At 41.8% G+C, this 23,214-nt stretch overlaps 1 protein-coding gene across 7 annotated transcripts in view; it reads left to right on the plus strand.

Moving 5' to 3' along the window:
• Positions 1 to 23,214, plus strand: part of CYRIB (CYFIP related Rac1 interactor B) — a 142,784-nt gene that overhangs the window by 59,592 nt on the left and 59,978 nt on the right. For 2 of the 7 annotated variants that reach the window (XM_068983514.1, XM_068983516.1), the window contains exon 1: positions 2,783 to 2,903. The exons of the other annotated variants lie outside the window; for them this stretch is intronic. The gene's annotated coding sequence lies outside the window, so the exon portion shown is untranslated. Of the gene's footprint in view, positions 1 to 2,782; positions 2,904 to 23,214 lie in introns of those variants that run through there. 7 annotated transcript variants of the gene reach the window in all.

Genomic DNA, 23,214 nt, shown 5'->3' on the forward strand with positions numbered 1-23,214 from the left:
CACAGCCATTTCAGGGAGGGTTAGTTGCTCCACCCTCCGAAATTACAACGAATTATGCCGTGTTGTAATTGTGGGGTTATAGCCCTTCCCTTTACTGAATTTTGAGCCCTTCCAGGACAGGAACCACATGACTTACTGGCTTTACCCTAAACCCTCAACATGGTGCCTGGGACACAGTTGAGGGACAAAACTGTGTTGATTGAATGACTCAGTGACTGAATTTGTAAAAAGCAAAAGAGGAAATGCAAGTCAAGGGCTTTTAGTACAATGCCTGACACATATACTAAGGATTCAAAAAAAAAAAAAAAGCTAACAAGCCTCCATGGTTAAATCATCATTAGAGCCTAGTTCTTTTATGTAAACATCTTTTTTTGCATCCTCTGTTTTTTTTCAACCTGAGACTTTGACCACAGCTGAAATGTGCTTACATTTATGCAGAAGGATGAAGAAGGGATCGTGGAAGAGCAAATTTATCACTTCTCCTAGGTTTTTGTTTTCTGTCCCCTCTTCCAGGACCTCCCACATGGGATAGTGAGAGCAGAGCTCACACAGGTCAGGAACATGTGGAGGGCTGATAAGGAGAAAGGTGTCTCTGAAAAAAGCAGTCTATGCTCCTCTTGGGACTCATCCTCTATTTTACAGTTATCACTCATCAAATGGATTGTTTTCTCTGCTGGTCTGTAAGCTCCTCCACGCCAGCATCATGTCTATGTCACTTTCCAGAAATAAAATTTGGACCAATGAATGACAGTTGATGGGCATCAGATTTCTGATCAGTGTAAAAGAAGAGGCTCCTAGGACTTCGCTCGTGGTCCAGTGGTCCCTGCTTCCACTGCAGGAGTGAAGGTACAGTCCGCATTTGAGAAAATTCCACATGCTGTGGAGTGAGGCCAAAATAATTAATTAGAAAAAGAGGCTCCTCACAATTAGAGGATAATGAGCTCCACATAATTGGAGATACTTGAGCTAAACTGGATGTTCACATGTTGAGGATGTTACAGACAAGATTCCTCCTGCTCTCCATGGGAGACTCGGTTCCAGGTGTGTGGTTGCTGGCAGCTCGACTGAGCAGGTGTAAGAATTCTTTCTCTGGTTCAAACAGAGGACAGTGGGTCGATATGGACCAGAGTTATTTAAGAGTAGGTGTCCATGTATCAGACAAATGGATCAGAGTTCTTGGATTGTGGAGATTGTTCTGTTCGCATCAGTGTTTGCAAAACATCAGCGTCTTGTGTTCCATTGAAATTGATGAAGATTATAATGGATACAGTGTAAGACCCCCAAATCATCCTTAAATATGATAATTAGGGTAAAAGTCTGAGGCCTAGGACTCTTGCCCTTAGTGTGTGCCTTGAAAAAGCCACCTGCTCTCTCCTGACACTCTTAACCACATTTCTTTGTAATATGGCCAATATCACTTGGTCTCCATGTAACTCAAGAGCAAGACGGAGAGCTACATAAGGTTAAGTGCTGCCTTCTGGATCTGGGGCAAGGAGTGTTTGCTTGGCTACCTATGGTAAGGCCCAGATCACTACTGGGATCTTACCTATTTGACTAGAATAGGGGTTCATAATCAGGGTTTCATAGATAGGCTTCCTGGATCCAAAGATTTCCTGAAATTGTGTGCAGTTCATGTGCCTGTATGCATTAACCTGGAGAGAAAAGTGCATCCTTTTATAGGATTTTCAATAGGGATCTTGACCTCAAAATGTTTAGGACCATTTACCTTCATAGTTACTATCTGCTTAGCAGTCAAACTGCAAATATCCCTGGGAGATGCGATCATTATTTACACTTTGGCATTAATGAAAAAAATCTGAGAGTTTCATAACGGGGTTAGGATGAGCTAACTAGATGGGATGTTCTTGTTTTCTAAGTAAAGAGGGAACCTTTATGTTCAGAGTGAAAGGGGAATTTGGGGAAAATGAAGAAGCTGCGCCCTCTACCACATCCAACTTCTCTGTCCATCAGATAGCGTTACCCAGACCAGACCCCAGAACAGAGTCTCATTTATCTGAAAGTGCTATGTGTAGCACCATGCAAGTCTCCAGTGGCGCCTGATTTCTGTTCTCAGACTGATTATTTAACACCTCCCAAGGGCGTCTCCACGATACCATCGCAGGCGATAACGTGTACCTCTCGGCTCTGGGGAGCCTGCCAAGCGCATCTGCAGTATCTGGGAGTTTGAGACTCAATCAGCACCTGGCGGAGAGGGAAAGGCGTGCCCGACTTTGATGGGTTCAGCAGAGTCCAGATCTGCGAGTCTCGAGTTCCAATTTCTGCCATTTCTGAGCTTACTGACCTGAGGCAGGTCACTGTCACCTCTGAGCCTCAGTTTCTCCATCTGTAAAATGAGAAGGCTGCAAGACGCGGGTCCACCCAGAAGCCATCTCGGCCTTTAAGGTTCTGCCCCTTTAAGGAGGGCGGGGTAGCGGAGAAGGTAGCCGCGCCCCCTTCCTCTCCTCGCGGAGCCCTCCCGACCACCTGTCTCCGGCCTCGCCCCGCCCCCTAGGGGAGGGGCTGGAGCAAGGGGGGCGGGGAAGGAAGACTGGGTTTACCTTGCGGGGCGGGCGCGCGGCGCATGCGCACGGCCGGACAGGTCCGCGGCGCCCTCACTTCCTGGCATTCCCCCTTCCCCCTCCTTGCCGTTACCCTGTACATCCGGGTCATTTGCCCTCCCCGCTCGGAGGAGCCGCCGCCGCCGCCGCTGCCGCCGCCGCCTGGCTCGTCGCGGCTCCGCCACAGGGGCAGGTGCGGAGGGGCTCCCGGTCCGGCCGCCGCCGCCTCCGCTGCCCCGCTCCGGGCCCGGGGCTCCCCCTAGCGCCGCTGAGGAGCCGCCGCCGCGGCTCGAGGAGGGCGGAGGAACGGGGCTGAGAGAGAGCGCCTGGAGGCTCGCGCGGAGGGTGAGTGGTTTATTTTTTTCCCCTTTTCTCCGCTTCCCTCACACCCCTGGCTCGCCTGCTCCGCGACCCCATTTTGGCGGAGAGGCGGACGCGGTGGGGCCGGCGCGGGGCTTCCTCGTCCCCCACCCCACCACCGTTGCCAGGGGCCCGCCCCGGCGCCCACCCCCGGCGCTGCGGCGGCATCTCCGCGGGCGCCCCGGGCCCTTCCTCCGCGCGCGCCGGCGGTCATTCATTCGGCTCTGCCTTTCTCCGCCCCTGCCTCCTTCCACTCGCGTCTCCCCGCGCGTGCTCGCCGCCCCCTCCCGTGCCCAGTTCTGCCTCCGCCCGTGACCTTTGGCTCCTGGGCGCTTTCCCCTCCCACGTCGATAGTCGCCCCCCGACCCGGAGCTCCCACCTTCCTTTTCTATTAGCGGCCGCCTTCCCTCCCTCCTTCTCTCCCAGTGCTGGTCCCCGGATCCACACCCCCTTCTCTCGGACTCCGCCACGCCTCGCTCGGACACGCGGCCCTCCTGGTCACCTGCCTTGAAGTTGGTGCCCCGATCCCTTACACCTGTGCAACAAGACCGTCCGACTAAGGTGCTGCGCGGACCTCTGATCCTTAGCATTTAAAGTCCCGGTTCTCAGTCCTAGGGTGTGGTCTTAGCTGTGTTTCCAAAACACACGTTTCTACTATAATTATCCTAATGCATGACCATCAAACTGTAGTGGAAGTGGCACTTGCTGTGTGTGTGTGTACATCTTGGTTATTCTGGGTCACACCAAATACTTCCCCCCCGACCCCCGCCGCCGGAGGAGCGTGTGACTGATTTGCTCTAAATGTAAAATTTGGCCGAAGATTGTTACTCTTTCAACTCCTCCACATTCCTTCTCCCGCTGTTCCATGACTTATTTGCAACATTACCTGTTAATACTGTTTGTTGGTGAGGCTTCTTCTCGGCTCATCTGTCACCAGCAGTTACTGAATGTCCCCCAGTGTGCGGAATACTAATGAAATAAATGCCTGAATTCTTGCACTGCTACAAAATGCCATTATGGTTGAAGACAGATTTGGGACATTTGTTTCCACTCCCCCCCCCCCCCGTAAATTTATTGAGTTTGAAATCTTTTTACTCCTTCATATGTAATGTGGAGAATGTGTATCATTTGTGTGTTCTTATAGTCTTGCCATTTGGAAGACTGGCATTCCAGAGGAGTGTTTTGTATAGCTCAAGGAATTTCAGTCACTTGGGTGTTCAGAGACTTATTGCAGATCGTTTTAGACTAATGTATCAAGAAAAATAAACTGATCCTTTTAATTCTTTAATTATACTTAATAATAGAAACACAAGTTTTGTGTCTGGAACAACTTGGTAATTGGGGCTTATTTGATAGCCTGCTTGTAAAGTGTTGCAGTTAACTAAAACTGCCTGATTCAGCATTCATAAAATGAAATGACAGCAGTTTTTCTAATGCGACATTCATAGTTCATAATAATGAACTCCAAGGAAGGTACTTAGTCCTGAAGTGCACCTTCCTGCGTGTCAGTTTGATACAATTGCTGTCAATATTAATAGCATTTGTCTAACAGCCCTTTCTTCTGGAGAGGTGAGTACTAAAAATGTGGTTGGCTGTTTGTCCCCTTTCAGGTTTTGGATGACCACTTTAAGCACTAAGATTACTTGGGGTCAAGATTGCTTTTTTTTTTTTTTTTTTTTTTGGCAGAGCAATTTTGCTGGGTAATATATATATTTTAAATTCTTTAAAGCTTTAACAGTTATGTAGCTACTTGAGAAAACTCTCGTTTTGTAAAATGTAGGATAAAAATTGATTTGATAATTGCATCAAGGGGAGATTTTTCTCGCCTAAGAAAAAATGGTTGATCAAAGGAAGGCATGATTAGTAAATTGATCCTAGTCGCCCCAGCAAAAAATACAGTTTCAGATGCTGAGTAAAACTGAGTGAATGTAGTTTATTTCTGATAGATTCCAAGTGACATTTAACAGCAAACTTAAGATTTATTTCTCTAAACTTTACCCTTCAAATGGGTGAAAAATAGTGTCATTCTTGAGGTTATTTGACTCATTTAAAGTGGTCATTTACCTTTACTTAGTAAGCAATTGAGCAGTAGAGACAGATGCTTTATTTCATTTAATCCTCATCTCCTTGGGGAAAATATTGTACTGTCACTTTTATGAGGTTACTTAACTCATTAATTATTGATGCATTCAACTGTTAGAACATATAATTTGGTCTTTTCACTGTTTAAGGAAAACAAAATTTCAAAATACTTAATTATATTAGTGGCATGCCCACTGTTACTTTTGGTCTCTCCTTTTCTGTTACTATAACAGGGTTTAGCACAGTGCCTGCCTGGTGCACAGTGGATACGCAATAAATGTTCTGACTAATTGAGTGAATGTCATGTTTGGAACAGTTAGACTGTAACATCATTTTGTAATCATGTAGCAAAAGTTTTAGAGAAAGATGTTGATTGCTCTCAGATGCAATTTTCTCAGGTAACTTGTACATTTTGAGGATTGCTATATATAATTATTTTAAAATGCTTTGAAATCTTTGGGGAGAAACTACAATAAACATATCAGTTTGTGATATGCTTTAGTTCAGTGAAGGGATATGTTCACTGAAAATGGATATTTGATGTATGTATCTTGTCAATATTCATGACCAATGGTAATTCAGATAATTTCTTGTATATTTGAAGTTTCTAAAAATCAGCGTAAAAATTGAGTGTGTGAGCTCATCCTATATTATTATCAGTTCACTAAATAAGGTTAATTTTTCAAGGAACATTTTTTCATATAGTAGAAAAGTAACGAATCTGATAATGTGGCAATGTTGAGTTAAAGTTTCAGTGGTGGTGATGATAATGATGTTAATAGTAACTAACACGTACCTAGTGTGTGCTACTTGCCAGGCTGTGTTGTAAGACATTTAGTCTTTACAACACCCTAAATCTAATAGGTGGTAGTATCACAGACTAGGAAACTAAGGTTAGGTAACTGAAGGGACACAGAGATAGAGGACTGGGTCTGTGCCCTTCATTATTACTCTGTAATAGTGAACACCTCTGTGCCACATTCTCCATAAAACCCTGCAAGGTGTAGGTTAATTCCTAGTTGATTCTTAAGTAGCATTAGGAAAGTAAGGCTCAAACTGCTTAGGTAACTTGTCCAAGTAGGATCAAGAAGGCTGGCATTTCAGCCCAGGCCTCTGTGACTTGTAGTCTTCACTAAAATTATTTCGAAGTACTAATTTGAGGTCCTGTATTTTATGTTGTATATTTAGAAGGCATACTTACTTAAAACAGTGAGTCTCCAAACGTTTTCACCTGCCACACAGGATGGATAATGTTCATTCTTCTCTACTGTCTGTGAGCATATGTGTTAACATGTCAGTTGCTCAGTCGTGTCTGACTCTTTTCAACCCCATGGACTATAGCCCACCAGGCTCCTCTGTCCATGGGATTCTCCAGGCAAGAATACTGGAGTGGGTTGCCATTCCCTTCTCCAAGGGATCTTCCTGACTTAGGGATCCAACCCAGGTCTCCTGCACTGCAGGCAGATTCTTTATGGTCTGAGCTACTGTGATCATATACAGGATTATAATTTCCTGTCCACTGGCTGTAACTTCACCCCTTTCCCACTCACACAAGTATACTGGAATGCAAATGAGTGACATTTGTAAAATTTTTTAAACAAGGAAATCATTCTTAGAATTTTGATCCTTTAACTATACGCCATTTCTTGTGACATGCCCCACATCCTGATTGTGGTACTTACCATGGGTGAGAATGGCTGTTTTCAAAGACTCTGGGTGATTTTATTTCAGTAGAAGACCTAATGCAAAGATATATTTCTGTAGTTACTTTAGTTTATTTTGAAAAGACAACGTTCTGGTACTATTGTATACAGCATTCAGAAGCTTTCAGTCCTGTACAGTCATTTTCTGCCTTGTGAGTAATCGCTACTTGATGTATTCTAGTTGGTGCATTATGTCAGCTCTGTGCTAAATCTAAACTGATAGACACCTTTCACTGTGTCTATCTACACTGTGCCCCCAAATCTTTCTCTCAGTCATAAATTGGCATGTTCTCAGATAATCCAAATTACACTGAATACTGAGGTCAGTTTCAGAAAACATCAGAAAAAAAATATGTCATATTCCCAGATATTATTACTTGGGATTGTTGTTGTTCAGTTGCTGAGTTGTGTCTTACTCTTTGTGGCCCGTTGGACTGCAGCTCGCCAGACTTCCCTGTTCTTCACTGTGTCCTGCAGTTTGCTTAGATTCAAGTCCATTGGGTTGGTGATACCATTCAACCATCTCATCCTCTGCTGTCCCCTTCTATCTCTCCCAGCATCAGGGTCTTTTTCAGTGAATCAGCTCTTTGCGTCAGATGGCCAGTGTATTGGAGCTTCCAGTAGGTTAACCCTAACCCTGTTAAGCTTCAGTCATTCTAATGAATATTCATGGTTGATTTTCTTTAGGATTGACTGATTTGATCTCCTTGCTTTCCAAGGGATTCTCAAGAGTCTTCTCCAGCACCACAATTCCAAAGCATCAATTCTCCGGCACTCAGCTTTATTTATGGGCCATCTCTCACATCCATGCAGTTACTACTGGAAAAACCATAACTTTGACTGTATGGACCTTTGTTGGCAAAGTGATGTCTCTGCTTTTTAATATGCTGTCTAGGTTTGTTTTCCTTCGAGAAGTGTCTTTAATTTCATGACTGCAGTTACCATCTGCAGTGATTTTGGAGCCCAGAAAAATAAAATATCTGTCACTGTTTGCACTTTCCCCGCTTCTATTTGCCATAAAGTGATGGGACTGGATGCCATGATCTTAGTTTTTTGAATGTTGAATTTTAACCCACCCTTTTCACTCTTCTCTTTCAACCTTATCAGTAGGCTCTTCAGTTCCTCTTTGCTTTCTATCATTAGAATGGTATCATCTGCATAGCTGAGATTATTGATATTTCTCTCTGCAGTCTTGATTCCAGCTTGTAATTCATCCAGCCCCGCATTTCATGTGATGTAGTCTGCATATAAGTTAAATAAGCAGGGTGATAATACATAGCCTTGACATACTCCTTTCCCAATTTGGAACCAGTCCGTTGTTCCATGTCTGGTTCTAAATTACTTCTTGACCTGCATACAGGTTTCTCAGGAGACAGGTAAGGTGGTCTGGTATTCCCATCTCTAAGAATTTCCCACAGTTTGTTGTGATCCACACAGTCAAAGGCTTTAGCATAGTTAGTGAAGCAGAAGTAGATGTTTTTCTGGAGCTCTCTTGCTTTTTCTGTGATCCATTGAATGTTGGCAATTTGATCTCTGATTTCTTTGCCTTTTCTAAATCCAGCTTGAGCATTTGGAAGTTCTTGGTTAACGTACTGCTAAAGCCTAACTTGAAGGATTTTGAGCATTGCCTTGCTAGCAGTGTGAAATGAGCACAATTGTACAGTAGTCTGAACATTCCTTGGCATTGCCCTTCTTTGGGATTGGAATGTAAACTGACCTTTTTCAGTCCTGTGGCCACTGATGAGTTTTCCAAATTTTCTGGCATATTGAGTGCAGCCCTGTAATAGTGTATCTTTTAGGATTTGAAATAGCTCAGCTGGAGTTCCATCACCTGCACTAGCTTTGTTTATAGTAATGCTTCCTATATTTCTATATTTGGGATTATTTATGCCATTTTTCTGTTCTTAATGTGGGTAATGGAGAATTAAAGGCACTAATTTAAATGAAAACGGAGATTGGCTACATCTTGAAGTGGACTTTTGTAGTTTGTTGACTTGTACTCTTCTTTTTGGCCACACCATAGGGCTTGTGGGATCTGAGTTCCCCAATCAGGGATCAAACCCAGGCCATCAGCAGTGAAAGCCTGGAGTCCCAACCACTAGACACCAGGGAGTTCTTGACTTGTGCTCTTATTGGTAGTCTCCATGCAAAATTTTAGTATGTATGGACAAAAACATTTAAGTCCTGATTTGCTCTTTCCTGATAGTGTTAATATTCTCAGATTATCTGTAAGATATGAATAATACTATCTTTGCTACATGCCTCCCAACACTGTTGTGAGATTTTTGTATTTATTTCAGTGCTGCATAATAGGGGAGGAAGAATGTAATTTTATTTAAGTGATGCATTTTTAAGTTGAATGATCATTAAAATTTTTTTGTTTTGATATATTTCTTTTACACGTGGCACAATATGTGGTATATGATTGCTATTGATTACTCAAATAGTTATTGATCACATAAGCAGGGTTATACAACAGTGAATAAAATGTTAGTGGTCCCTTTTTAACAGTAGAAGCAAAGACAGGAGAATAGACAGTATGAATTTAGCAGGTACCTCATCTTATGAGTGTTCTGGCCTGGAGAATCCCAGGGACAGGGGAGCCTGGTGGGCTGCCCTGTATGGGGTCGCACAGAGTCAGACACGACAGAAGCAACTTAGCAGCAGCAGCAGCAATCTTATGAGCCAGGATAAACACCCATCTTGTAATGCCATCTAAACTGAGATCTGAAGTGTGGACCATTAGTCAGTCTGGCAAAAGGAGAAATGCATGGACATAGGAAGGAGAGGCCACAGCCTGGAGATGAAAAAAATCCTGTGCATCTTACAAACAGTTACTGGTTCTGTGTGGCAGTACTGCAGGGTATGAAGGAGATGTGGGAAAGAGGTGGACAGGAAGTGCACTCTGAGGCTGGCTGGCTGAGTCATGTTAATAGGTTCAGGGCAGTTTGGACCAAAGGCCACAGGAAGCCATTATAGGACTGTAAAGGGGGTGAAAAATGCTCATTTATCTTTTCAAAAGATTGTTCTCAAAGCTTTTGGGGAATGGATTGAAGGTAAAGTAAGACCGAATACAGTTGAGCAAGTTCAGAGGCTTTTGCTAAAGTCCATGAAAGAACTGATAGTAATCAGTGCTCAAGTACTGACAGTGGATGGTCTGGCAATACAGGGTTTATAGATGTGGGCTCCACTGAGCCCATAACTTTGTGTCCAGTGGTAAAGTAGAGGATGAGTTTCCCCAGAGGGCTCTCTACCTCTTGTTCATATAAAATTGAGATGTTGTGGAGCTAAGGCTATCCAGATATATTCTCAAATACGCATTTTCAGTTGACTCTCCATCTTGTTAGTCATTGAGTATGAGCTGACCCACCCCAAAGTAGAAGCATCAGACTGGAATTCATGAAGCCTCTCTGAGTCAGGCTTTCTGTTTCCTCAGGAGCCCAGTAGCCAGCTGCTTAACAAAAGCAGTTGGCCTGATAGCTGTGTCAGGAAGGCAGAAGAGTCCATCCTCCCAGGGGCACCTCCAGGTAGCACCTTTATCAGAGTCTCCAGTCAATAAAATCATGAGTCACAGATACTTTTCACCAGAAATGGTTCTTAGGGCTGTGAAGCACGAAAGGTCCTAGCACTTTCCTGCATGCAACCCTTCCTGATTGGGAGAGCCCCCCCTGGGACTTACAGGATGGGGAAGTTCATCCTATACCATAGGATGGATGTAGAGGCAACAACAGGAGGACTTTGAATTGGCCCAGAGAGCCTCAGCCATAAGTCACTGCATTTCCCTTCCCTACTGTAAATACTGCCCACACCCTACTCACTGAATTGGTATGGGACGAGATCAGAGAGAGACCACGTGGGTGTCTGTATCCAAGAGAGCCGTAAAACTTGAGTTCTTCTCTAAAGTTTCCTGGCCAGCTTTTGAGGGGTATGTGTGGTTTTCTGGGGGTCAGGGAGACCTCAGCCCTATCCCTTATTATTTTCCTCTGTAAAGCAGAGTTTGGGAGGAGGAGTAGAGAGGGAGAGAGAGAAGGGGGCATGTAGCGGAGAGCAACTCTGTACCAGTAGTCAAGGTTTTGCATTCACTTTTAATCATTCCCTTGTAATTCTGCCAAAGGAACTTCTTTCTAGTCCATCATCCAAAGCTCTTTATTTTCAGCAAGGTAGTCTTTACTTAACACAGTCTATTTTAGCTTTGGGGACTCTGGCTCAGCAGTCACAGCTATTCACCTGGAGACTCAGGACTTGTTTGCCCATTGTCATGACACATGCCTTCCTCTGCCAGCCCAGGGTAGAATTGAGGAACAACCAAGTCATCATTTCAGTGCCCGATTTTGATCCTACTTCTCACTGCTCAGTTTTTAAACATGAATTCAACTCTTTTTGTTAACAGGACAGTGGATTCTTATTCCTGCCTTCTCTCCACCCACCACTAGAATAACTCTGAGATTCCAGTGTGTCTTCTCATTTCCCAGAACTCTCCCCTCAGGGACCTTTATCCTCTCTCCTTGAGTGCTGGCTCTGTCAGTATCCCATTCATGTTGCCAAAACTGCCCAGAACCATGACCACCTGAGATCTTATCCTGCTTGCAAGCTAGTAAGTTTCCCTGCCACATTTTCATGGATGCTGGCAGAAGACAGGAGTCTCTTGGGTAAGAGCTGAAGGATAGTGGATTCCTCTCTGTTATTAATAGCAGTAGGCAGAGTATCGGCCTTTGTAATAGTGAAATTTCCTGATTCTCGGGTACCCATAGTGGCCTATGTTATTGGAGAGAAGCCCTTCATTGAGGGAACCCAAATCTTTTGTAATGAGCAGTAAGCATGCCTGTCCTTTGCTCTAGAGGGAGTCATTGTTTTTATCTCTCAAGGCTATTTGTTCCACAGGTGTCCTTGAAAATATAGTCCAGAACAAAAAGACAGTCATTACCTCTGCTTGCAGCATGTTAAAAACACAGAACTATAGAAAGTTGTTTCCCAACATATGTAAATTGTATTTCAGTAAATCTGGCTTTAGAGAGGTAGCTAACATTTAGTAAGAACACAATATGTATATTTGTTGGTGTTCATTTGGTTGACCTGTTTTTGAGGGCAAACCTCTATGCAATGACTTCCTTGAATTTTGGGATTTATTTTCCCCAAGGTAAGTTGCTAACTAATAACATTTACTTAAAAAGTAATGTGTAACATGTTCAGATACCTTTTGATTTTGGGGGAAAAATTACTCGTGGTCTTTAAGGATTTCAGGAACGTTAAAGTGAAATGTGAGAAAACTGTTGTAGATTGATGCAAGGAGTGGGGTTACTTTGCTTTTGTTTATATTAAATTGTATCACAGTTCAGTTCGGTCACTCAGTTGTGTCCGACTCTTTGCGACCCCATGGACTGCAGCATGCCAAGCCTCCTTGTCCATCACCAACTCCCAGAGCTTGCTCAAACTCATGTCCATAGAGTTGGTGATGCCATCCAACCATCTCATCCTCTGTCGTCCCCTTCTCCTCCTGCCTTCAATCTTTCCCAGCATCAGGATCTTTTCCAACGAGCCAGTTCTTCACATCAGGTGGCCGAAGTATTGGAGTTTCAGCTTTAGCATCAGTCATTCCAGTGAATATTCAGGACTGATTTCCTTTAGGATGGCCTGGTTGGATCTCCTTGCAGTCCAAGGGATTCTCAAGAGTCTTCTCCAACTCCACAGTTCAAAAACATCAGTTCTTCAGGGCTCAGCTTTCTTTATGGCCCAACTCTCACATCCATACATGACTACTGGAACAACCATAGCTGTGACTAGATAGGCCTTTGTCGGCAAAGTAATATTTCTTCTTTTTGATATGCTGTCTAGGTTTGTCATAGCTTTTCTTCCAAGGAGTAAGGTCTTTTAATTTCATGGCTGCAGTTACCATCTGCAGTGATTTTGGAGCCCGAGAAAATAAAGTCTGTCACTGTTTCCATTGTTTCCCCATCTATTTGCCATGAAGTGATGGGATGCCATGATCTTAGTTTTCTGAATGTTGAGTTTTAAGCCAACTTTTTCACTCTCCTCTTTTACTTTAATCAAGAGGCGCTTTAGTTCTTCTTCACTTTCTGCCATAAGGGTGGTGTATTTATTTTTTGTTTGTTTTTGTTAATATGTTTGATTTTTGAAAGGGGAAACCTTCCCTACACCCTCAACTGTATATGCTACTTCCACCCCCTGGATATCCTATGTGTGACAAATTCTGATGGCATTTCCGTCACTGATAGGGTTAGACAAAGTGGTATCACTACCACTGATGTTATTTTTTGCACTTGTTTCGTGCTTCTAGTGTGACAGAATTTTTGCTAAGAGCTTCACAAAATACTTGGAGCCCAAAGAATCTGTCCGCAATGGGGGAGACCTGGGTTCGATCCCTGGGCTGGGAAGATCCCCTGGAGAAGGGAGAGGTTACCCACTCCAGTATCCTGGCCTGGAGGATTCTTGCACACACAGTCACAAATATTATTAAGTGAAAGTGAAAGTTGCTCAGTCATGTCCGGCTCTTTGCGACCCCAAGGACTGTATAGTCCATGGAATTCTCCAGGCCAGAACACTGGAGTGGGTAGCCTTTCCCTTCTCCAGGGGATCTTCCCAACCCAGGGATCGAACCCAGGTCTCATTTCAGGCGGATTCTTTACCAGCTGAGCCACAAGGGAAGCCCAAATATTATTAAACTTAATTTAAAAACTTGCCCCAAAACCATGAGTCGTAGGTGATCTTCGTTATCACGGATGAAGAAACTGAGGACTGAGAGGTAGATATGATTGCTTAAGAAGACACAGCTAGAAAAAGTTGAAGTTTGGCTTGAAGCGCAGCCCTGTAATTACTCCCTGCCAGCTTGGGTCGCAAACACACTGTTTGTAAGTGAGGCTTCTTTTTCTTTAGATTTTGAGATAGTGTAGTTATAGGAGAGTGAGAGGCCAGTGTAGTTAGTTGGAGAGAGGCTTAAACTTGCAGTTTTCATATTTGTTTTGTTGTTAAGTGGTAGGGCTCCATTTTATCAACTTGTAATTTCTAAATCGTCCTTTTCAGTTATTTTCTGTCAACAAGCATTCTTGTGGAGTATTGAAAGCTGACTTTCCTTGCTGAAGATTGTTACATTTGAACTTCTTTTGACTTAAATATTTAATGTGTTCTGATATTAAGTAAGTATATTTACCAAGTTGTTTTTGAAAGTACAGAGAAATCAGCTTCATGTATTCCATTCGTTTGTCTTAAACTGTACATGAATTTAGACTTGGAAATGTAGAATGATCCGCTAGGTATGTTGGCACTAGTTCTGAGTTGGTACTGGGTAAAAGTAGGTTGATGCCTAAAACTGAGAAGCTGAAGCCTTTTGGAAATAGGCTTTGGTAAGTGGGACTTCCTATATTAAAATGTGAATATAGTTAAACTAAAACTTCTCTTTATTTATAGAACAGTATGTTGAAGCAATAGTCAAAATATGTAGCCTGGGGTTGGCAGCCCTCTGAAATGGGTGTGCCGAAGTTCCACTGCAGTGTGTGTCGTGGTGACAACTGGCCAGTGCTCTGGCTTTGGTATGCGTCCCTGACCCCTTCTGAGCAGTCCATTAGCATAGTTAATGTGTGCTTTTTAACAACTTCATTTTAGCTGATTTTCAGTGTTCTTTCTTTACAAGCAACTTTTTAAAAACAATAGTGTATCTTAGTTTTATTAAAATCAAATTTAACTTTTCAAACCATTCTCAATTTGCCTAGCTTGGGTAGGTAGACAGCTTATGCCTTTAAATAATTTTTTAAAATATTTAAGCACTTCAAAATTTCTTCCTAGTTTAGGTATACAAGCAATGCTTTTTGTGAAGTCCTTTTACGGCCTCTGGTCTCTCAGACCCCTTCTAAGGTCTTATTTGGGCCTCACAAGTGAGAGATGGAAAAACAGTTTTCCAAAAAGTGTGACTGGTTTATGGCATTACAGGAAACTGTCCTCAAGTTATGAAATATGGGTTAAACAGGTGCCCTAAGACAGTCTATCGTAGGCACTTGTTCCCCCCTTGTAGCAAGGTCACATATTTTGTACATCAGGGCTTCTTAACTAATTCGCTGTGCCTAATCTTTATATACTTTTTTCCTTCATCTCTGTAAAATGGGAACTCTTAAGTAACCTTGTCATGAGTTAGTTGAGGATACTGGAAAAGACTGCTTGGAATTATTTGGTGAAAGTTCTTGACTTAATAAGGGAAGAAAAAAAAAAAAAAACTTGTCTTCTGAGGTTGCTAAAGATCTAAGGTAAGAGCAGATCTGTCTGTGAAATTGTGAAGAAGGAAAAAGAAGTTTATGCTGTTTTGCTGTCACACCTCAAACTGCAAAAGTTATGGCCACAGCGTATAAGTTCTTAGGGAAGATGGGAAAAGGGTTGAATTTATACAATAAGATACTGTGAGAGAGACAATATTCATATAACTTTTATTACAGTATGTCGTTCAGTTCAGTCGCTCAGTCGTGTCCGACTCTGCGACCCCATGAATTGCAGCACGCCTGGCCTCCCTGTCCATCACCAACTCCCGGAGTTCACTCAAGCTCATGTCCATCGAGTTGGTGATGCCATCCAGCCATCTCATCCTCTGTCGTCCCCTTTTCCTCCTGCCCCCCATCCCTCCCAGCATCAGAGTCTTTTCCAGTGAGTCAACTCTTCGCATGAGGTGGCCAGAGTATTGGAGTTTCAGCTCCAGCATCATTCCTTCCAATGAATACCCAGGACTTATCTCCTTTAGAATGGACTGGTTGGATCTCCTTGTAGTCCAAGGGACTCTCAAGAGTCTTCTCCAACAGCACATTTCAAAAGCATCAATTCTTCTGCGCTCAGCTTTCTTCACATTCCAACTCTCACATCCATACATGACCACAGGAGAAACCATAGCCTTGACTAGATGGACCTTTGTTGGCAAAGTAATGTCTCTGCTTTTGAATATGCTGTCTAGGTTGGTCATAACTTGTCGTTATGATTGTTTTATTATTGTTAACCTCTTACTGTGCCTAATTTATAAATTAAGCTTTATCATCAGTATGTGTATATAGGAAAAGCCATGGGTGTGTGTAGGTATTAGTACTATCTGAGGTTCCAGGCCTCTCTTGGGAGTCTTCGAGCATCTCCCCCTTGGATAAGGGGGACTGCTGTACCTACTTTTTATCTCTATAGATTTTCCTCTTCTGGACATTTCTTATAAGTGAAACCATATAATATATGTTTTTTTGTGTGTCTGACTTTGTTCACTTAACATAATGCTTTTGAAGATCGTTCATGTTTTTGAGTATAGCTAGCTTTTGAACTATGTAGCTGACTGTCTGCACAATTGAGAATCTGTAGCGTTACAGTCTGCCCTCTGTATCTTCAGTTCTGCATTCTTAGGTTCAGCCAGCCTCATTGTGTAGTACTTACTGCATTGCATATTTAGAAAAAAATCCACATGTAAGTGGATCTGTGCAGTTCAAACTCATGTTATTCAGGTGTCAGCTGTATACACCAATAATTTGTTCCTTTTTGTTGCTGTGTAGTATTCCATTATATGGATACACTACATTTTTTTAAAATCCATTTACAAGTTGATGGACATTTGGATTGTTTCTACTTTTTGGTCACTGTGAATAATGCTGCTATGAACATCTGTGTGACTGTATGTTTTCATGTCTTTTGGGTAGATGCCTAGGAATGGAATTGCTGGGTCATAGTAAATTTGTGTTTATTTATTTATTTTTGAAACTTCTAACTAGACTACCATATGAGAGTTTCAGTTTCTCCAAATCCTCCCAGCACTTTTCATTGTCTTTTTGGATTATAACAATTTTATTAGTTGGTGTGAAGTGATACTTTACAGTGGTTTGGATTTCCATTTCCTTAATGACTAATCTTGAATATCTTTTAAAGCCATTTTTATATCTTTTATGTGAGATGCTTATCAAATCTTTTGCCCATTTTTTAATTGGGTTGTCTGAGTTGGAAGGATTCTTTACATAGTCTGGATCCAGGTTCTTCATTGGATACATGATTTGTAAGTATTTTCTCCTAGTCAGTGGGACAAAAAGACAAAGAAAAATTGTCTTTTTATTTTTTTCATTGTCTCTTTTGAGTTGCAAAGCTTATGAGTTTTAACAGGGTCAGTTTCTCTTTTCTTTTTAGATTTGTGTTTATGGGGCTGCGTCCAAGAAATCTTTGCCCAATCCAGGGTCATGAGATTTACTCCTCTGTTTTCTTCTAAAAGTTTTTTTTATAGTATTAGCTCTTACATTTAGGTCTTTGATCCATTTTAAACTAACTTTTGTGTATAGTGTGAGGAAGATGTCTAAATTCATCTTTTTGTATATCATCCAGTTGTCTCAGCACTATTTGTTGATGAAACTGTCCCTTCCCCCTGTTGAATTGCCTTGGTGTTTTTGTTGGTAATTAATTGACCATAGATATATGGCTTTATTTCTGGACTCTCATTTCTGTTTCATTGGTCTGCATGTCTCTCCTTCTGCCAATACCACATATTTTGATTACTGTAGCTTTTCATACCATAATAATATAGCATTCTTCTTTTCTTGTAAAAAAAATACACACTCTTAAATAAAGAAACTATATAGAAAAGTCAAAGAAGAAAGTAGAAATCACCATCTAAGTGGTCACTGTTCTGGTGAACGTGTTTGCAGACACCTCTCCGCATATAGGCATGGTGCGTGAGTGCACGCACCCTCCGCAGTTGCACAGAGACATGTCAGTATTTGCCCACACTCCTTGTACTGGTGCACTTCTTGAGTGAATGCCTCTATTGCCAACTTTAGGAGAGAAATGATGATTTTTCTTTCTTCAGGCACTTTTTAAATTCTGTGAGTTTTTACTGACATAAACTTTTGAGAAGAGTGAAGATGCTTTGGGCTGAGAACTGTGAGTGTTGTTTTCTTGGTCTCATGTTAAATGGAATGTATTTCTCACTCATCTGCCGAAAGATGGCCTTCAGACAAAATTTTAAATGTGTGCTCTGTGAATGGATGTCAAATTATGTGTGAAACTTTGAAAAATTAATCCCCAGATCCAGTTTTAAATAAATTTAGTTTGCAGAAATCTCCTGTTAAGTATTAGGTAAACTTTTTGGCAGTTGTGACAGTGAGTGTGGAGCCAATAAATTACATATGTATGTGCGATGATAGTTGTATTTACAGTCATGTGGGGGCTGATCCCTGCTGCAAGCTTGGTTTTTACTGAGTTATAAAGGAGTAGCATATTTGCGCTTTCGTCCTTGGTGATTTCAGCCTCGCAGACTTGATGAAACTGGGTCCTTTGCTACTTTCAGTAGCCACCAGGGAGCTGACCAAATTCGTCTGAGTGTAGATCCACTTCCATGATCAGAAACTCCTCTGACATTCACATTTTTCTTGCAGTATGATTTTTCTGTGATGAATACATGGTTTAAAGTCACATTTAGAGGTGTTACAGATGTAGGAGACCATACAGATTATGCGTCATTTAAAAAGATTGTAATTTAATTTTGGCAATAGGGAGCCATTAAAGAGGTTTTGACTTTGGAGAGTGACATAGATAGACAAGTTTCAAAAAGCCACCCTGCACGTTGGTTGGTTCAGTGGAAACTTCGTGCTGGAAAATGTCATGCTTAGTCTATGGCCATATCACCCTGAATGTGCCCAATCTCATCTGAGAATGTCATGCTTAGGTTATGTGGGAAACTCAATTAAATTATATAAATGAGTGCTTTTTTTCCCATGATTTTTAAAAGTTAAAACTTGAAATAAGAAATTTTCAGATGACAAATAGACTCTACAGAATGAAAACCAGTTAGCAGTGACTAACTGGTGGGATTATAGATTTTTCTTCCTGCTTTTGGTGGAAATTTTAGGAAAAAAATATTAAATATATTATGTAATAAGATGTTAAAATGAAGCTGTTTTGTTCTGAGTTTATCTCTTAAGTCAGTAGATGCACATTTCTGAAATGAGTTGTAAGAACACAATGCAGGTCCTGCAAGAGAAAGAGCCAGAAAATGGATCTTGTGACTTCTAACACCTTTCCCATCTGTTGGTATATAAAGATTCAGGAAGTTAGAAATTGGAAGAGTTTTTGAACCAAGTAGTTAATGTGAGTTTCTTCTGACTCCCCGTCCCATCTCAGTGTTCCCCTCACCCCAAGTACGGGTAGTGACTTGGAGAGCTTACTCAGCAATTGATTCGGTTCGGAGGACACAGTGGGTTGATGTCTGTCTCTCTCATGCCTGGGTGAAGGAGAGGCTGTTTGCTCTGGCAGCACATGAAAAGGACCTGTGTGGGTTCTTGTTCTTTGGGGCAAGGGTTATGTGATTCCTGTGGATCCTATGAGGGCCACTAGTGAGAAAGAGCCCATTGGAGCAAAGTGGTGTGGAGTGGAGCAGGGAATAGACAACTGGATGCCCAGAGCAGATGCAGGTTCTTCATCAAGGGAACGCAGTGAGAGATCTCAAAGGGCTAGAGTGGCTGAGAGCGTGCCAGGACCCTGGAAGCAGTTTCTCACAGGTTGGCTCTATGCACTTGTGAGCTAAGAGAGTGCCCATGTCCTACGGGGACCCTTAATTGCCTCACCCAGGGTTACTGAGGTGGAAGGAAGAGGGGTAAAGCGCAGTCCTCTAATAATGCCTGCTAGCCTGGTTTTGGGGGACGGCGGAGCCTGGTGGGCTGCCGTCTCTGGGGTCGCACAGTCGGACAGGACTGAAGCGACTTAGCAGCAGCAGCAGCCTGCTTTTGGAGAAGGAAATGGCAGCCCACTCCAGTATTCTTGTCTGGGAAATCCATGGGGTCTCAAAGAGTCAGAAACGACTTAGCGACTAAACAGCAGCCTGCCTTAGGCAGAGCCGGGCATAGGGGAGAAACTGTAACCTTGGATGAAAATTTTGACAATTATACAGTGCTGAACAGGGTCTGTCAGTTTCTAAGCTCAGTTTTTATAACTTGACCAAAATCATCATAAAAGTTCAGGGGCAGTATCACCAAAGATAGTGAACAGAAAGTTGCTTTTGTGGTTACATCCCACAGGTTCTACTGGTTCGGGGTAATGGTTACTGTTGTTTTTCTAATAAGAAAAATTCAGTGAAAACAAACTTTTATAGGAAGAATGAGACATTTGTTATGGGTAAAACACTGCCTTTATGGCCAGGCAGATCTGTGCTTGAGTCAAACCAATGCCCTGTTAGCACTGACATGAGGTAAGTAAACCAGTTTTTGAGGTTAATTTTCGTCATTTACTTTTCATAAAAGGGGTAGAATCATCTGTTTTCTAGTGTTTTCCAAAGAGACGATCTATAGCAAAATTCATGGTACACATAGGTACTCACAGATATTACTAGCGCTCTTTCCTCTCTGAAGCAGATGTTTCCTGTAGCTTTAAATGTTCTTACTCCCCTTCACATATGTTTTACTTCCTCTAAATGTACTTCTTTAGCATACCAAATGGGTTAGAGGATTTAAATGACTACTGGATACTACTATCAAGGATGTAAGAAGTATGAGCTTTTAATATAGCTAAAAATTCAGTTTTGAGTTGAATTGTGAAAGGTTTTCAGAAACAGTGAAAAGTAGTTTTACTTATGTGTTAGTTTTTAGTGAGGAAATGTATGAAGTAGGGATCTAGAGAAAAGGTAGACCCAGCTGGACAATTGTTTTCATTACTGTTCTTGGAGCTTTTTTTTGGGGGGGGGGGGGCGTACACCGACTTAGTTGCTCCTCGGCATGTGGGATCTTCCCAGGTCAGGTGTTGAACCCTTGTCTCCTGTATTGGCAGGCAGATTCTTTACTACTGAACCACCAGGGAAGCCCACGGTTTGGTTTTCATAAAGCAAAAAGAAGACTTCTTACCCCAGCGAAAAAACTTTGTAAAAACCAGTATCATTCTAGTGTTCCTATTTTCTCAAAACCTGCATCAGTGTTTTCTTTTTCTGGAAAGCTATTTTTAGTTTTTTATTTGATTGATACAGTTTAAAATGTTCCTTGTGTTTTGTCATCTTTTCTTTCTGGATGTTCCTATACTTTAGTGTTCAAATTTTGTACTTTGAAACTTAAAGGGTTATTTTTAGTAATACAGGCACCTCTTAAATGTCTCAAAAAGCTGATTTATGTCACTTTTAATTTCATAATATCTTTATAGTCTGCATCTCAGAGTTCCATTTGTAACATAGTTAAGATTTGTTTATTTATAGGAATGGCTTTAAATTAGGAAGGAAGTTATAGTTAACTTTGTATTTGAGTCCAGAATATTCATTATAATTCATTCAAGCATCTTTGGTTGCAGCTTGCAGAAATTGACAGGGCAATTTGGATGGAAAAGGAATGTATTGGGAGGCTGGCAAATAACTCACAAAACTGGCAGAGAGACTAGGAATGCAGCCTCAAAAAACTGACCAGCAGTGCAAGGAGGGCGAGCCCCAGGAAAGCCCAGCCCAGGTGGTCGTCTGGTTGAGCCATTGGCACTGGGCTTTTGCTGCTGCCGGCACGAGTGACTCCTCAAGTGTCCCTCTCTGCATCAGTCGGGAGCCACGGGGGTGGAGGTGCAGTGTTTGTGGGCTGGCCTTCCGTGACCTGCATACTTGTGCTCACGTGACTTTCTGAGTTTTCCTTTGGAGGCCCTTGACCTGGCACATTTAACATGAATGGAACTCTTGCTTTTTTTTGTGACCTCAGTGGTAAAGAATCCACCTGCCAATGCAGGAGACACAGGTTTGATCCCTGATTTGGGAAGATCCCCTGGAGGAGGAAATGGCAACCCACTCCAGTATTCTTGCCTAGGAAATCCCGTGGAGGAGACTGGTGGGCTACAGTCTGTGGGGTCCCAAAGAGTCAGGCATGACTGGGTAGCTGGGCATGCACGCACGCACCTGCTCCTTCCCCCCCAGGCAGGTGGTCTTAGAGGTGGTTCTGTAATTTGAATTTTTCTGTTTTATGTCTCCTTATAGATAGATTGAGGTACAGCATATTTGACAAGTATTTTACAGAGGGTAGTATTGAGGATGTCCCCATGTATCACATCAGAAGGCATACAATGATTGTCACATTTCTTGATGATAACTGAGTTTGATCCCTCATTTGAAGTAGTGCCTACCAGCTTTTTCTGTTTGTTTTTTTAGTCTAAAGTACGTACGTAAAAATTACTGATGATACGAAAGTATTAATTACGGCAGTTAGTTTTGTGTTGCAATGATACATTCATTTGGTTTGTGGATATTAACCTGTTAAATCATTTAAACTAAGTTGTTTAATTCTAGAAAATAAAGATAAAACAGTACTAGCTTTTTTTTTCTCTGCATAGGCTGGAAAAGTTTTATTGATTTGTCTTCTTGTGTTTATACTAATGGTTGAGAGCAACACTCAGATACACTGCTGTTAGCATGTACCACAAAATGGTATGTGTATATGTTGACAGGAATTTCAGGCTATGACAGTTCCTCTTTACTGCATAATAGGCAACAGGAGGTAATACACTATGTATGCCAAAATGTGGAAATATTGATTATTTTCCACTTATATATCTCTGCAAAGCCTCTTGAAGTTAGGAAAAACAGAATTCCATTAAGAAATTACCAGCTGTTTCGAGAAATTAAACTGTATGATGCGACGCTTTTGTATTTGTGTGTATTGATGTTTTGTATCTGTTAAATCCATTAGATAGCATATGACTGCTTTCATTCCTAAGAGAAAAGCTATAAGATATGTAAGGTTTGTTTTTTTTTTTTAAGAGCAATAGACACAGGAAAAAAAATCAGTTTTATCTTAGGATGTGTAGCATGTTTGGACAGTGTTTTAAACGTAAAGCTTTAACACACACACACTTTGGTCATTAAAGACTAATTTTTAGAATAGTACATTTTTTTCCCTTATTCTTTGTTTATTCCAGTTTTCCAGTTTTATTGAGGAATAACTGCCATACATCACTGTGTAAGTTTAAAGCATATACCATGATGATTAGATTTCCATATATTGTGAAATAATTACAATAAAAGGTACGTGTCCTTTTTTGATATGTTTCCCCCTTGTTGTAAATTCAGACTTGAATAGCCAATATGTGAAATTAACTAAACTCTCCAATAAGTGGAAATAAAAGACAAAGTTTAAACATGCATAACAAATGGGATAATAATTGTTGAAAAAATTGGCGTAATTTTTGTTATTTAGTGTGACTGAAAAATCTTATCTGTTGTTCTGTGGGATTCTTGATGTTGCCTCAGTCTCAGTTTAACAAAGCTTTTTCTTAAGGACTTCTGCATTAATCTTTTCTTTGCCCCTTGTTAGGAATCAGGTGGATAGCATTTAAAATGCCTCTTTTAGACACAGATGTATAGAACAATCTTTTGGACTCTGTGGGAGAAGGCGAGGGTGGGATAATTTGAGAGATGGCATTGAAACATGTATGTTACCATATATGAAATAGATTGCCAGTCCAGGTTTGATGCATGAGACAGGGTGCTCAGGGCTGGTGCACTGGGATGACCCAGAGGGATGGGATGGGGAGGGAGGTGGGAGGGGGGTACAGGATGG

The sequence above is a fragment of the Capricornis sumatraensis genome, chromosome 11 (assembly GCF_032405125.1).
Source record: "Capricornis sumatraensis isolate serow.1 chromosome 11, serow.2, whole genome shotgun sequence".
NCBI classification, from domain to species: domain Eukaryota; kingdom Metazoa; phylum Chordata; class Mammalia; order Artiodactyla; family Bovidae; genus Capricornis; species Capricornis sumatraensis.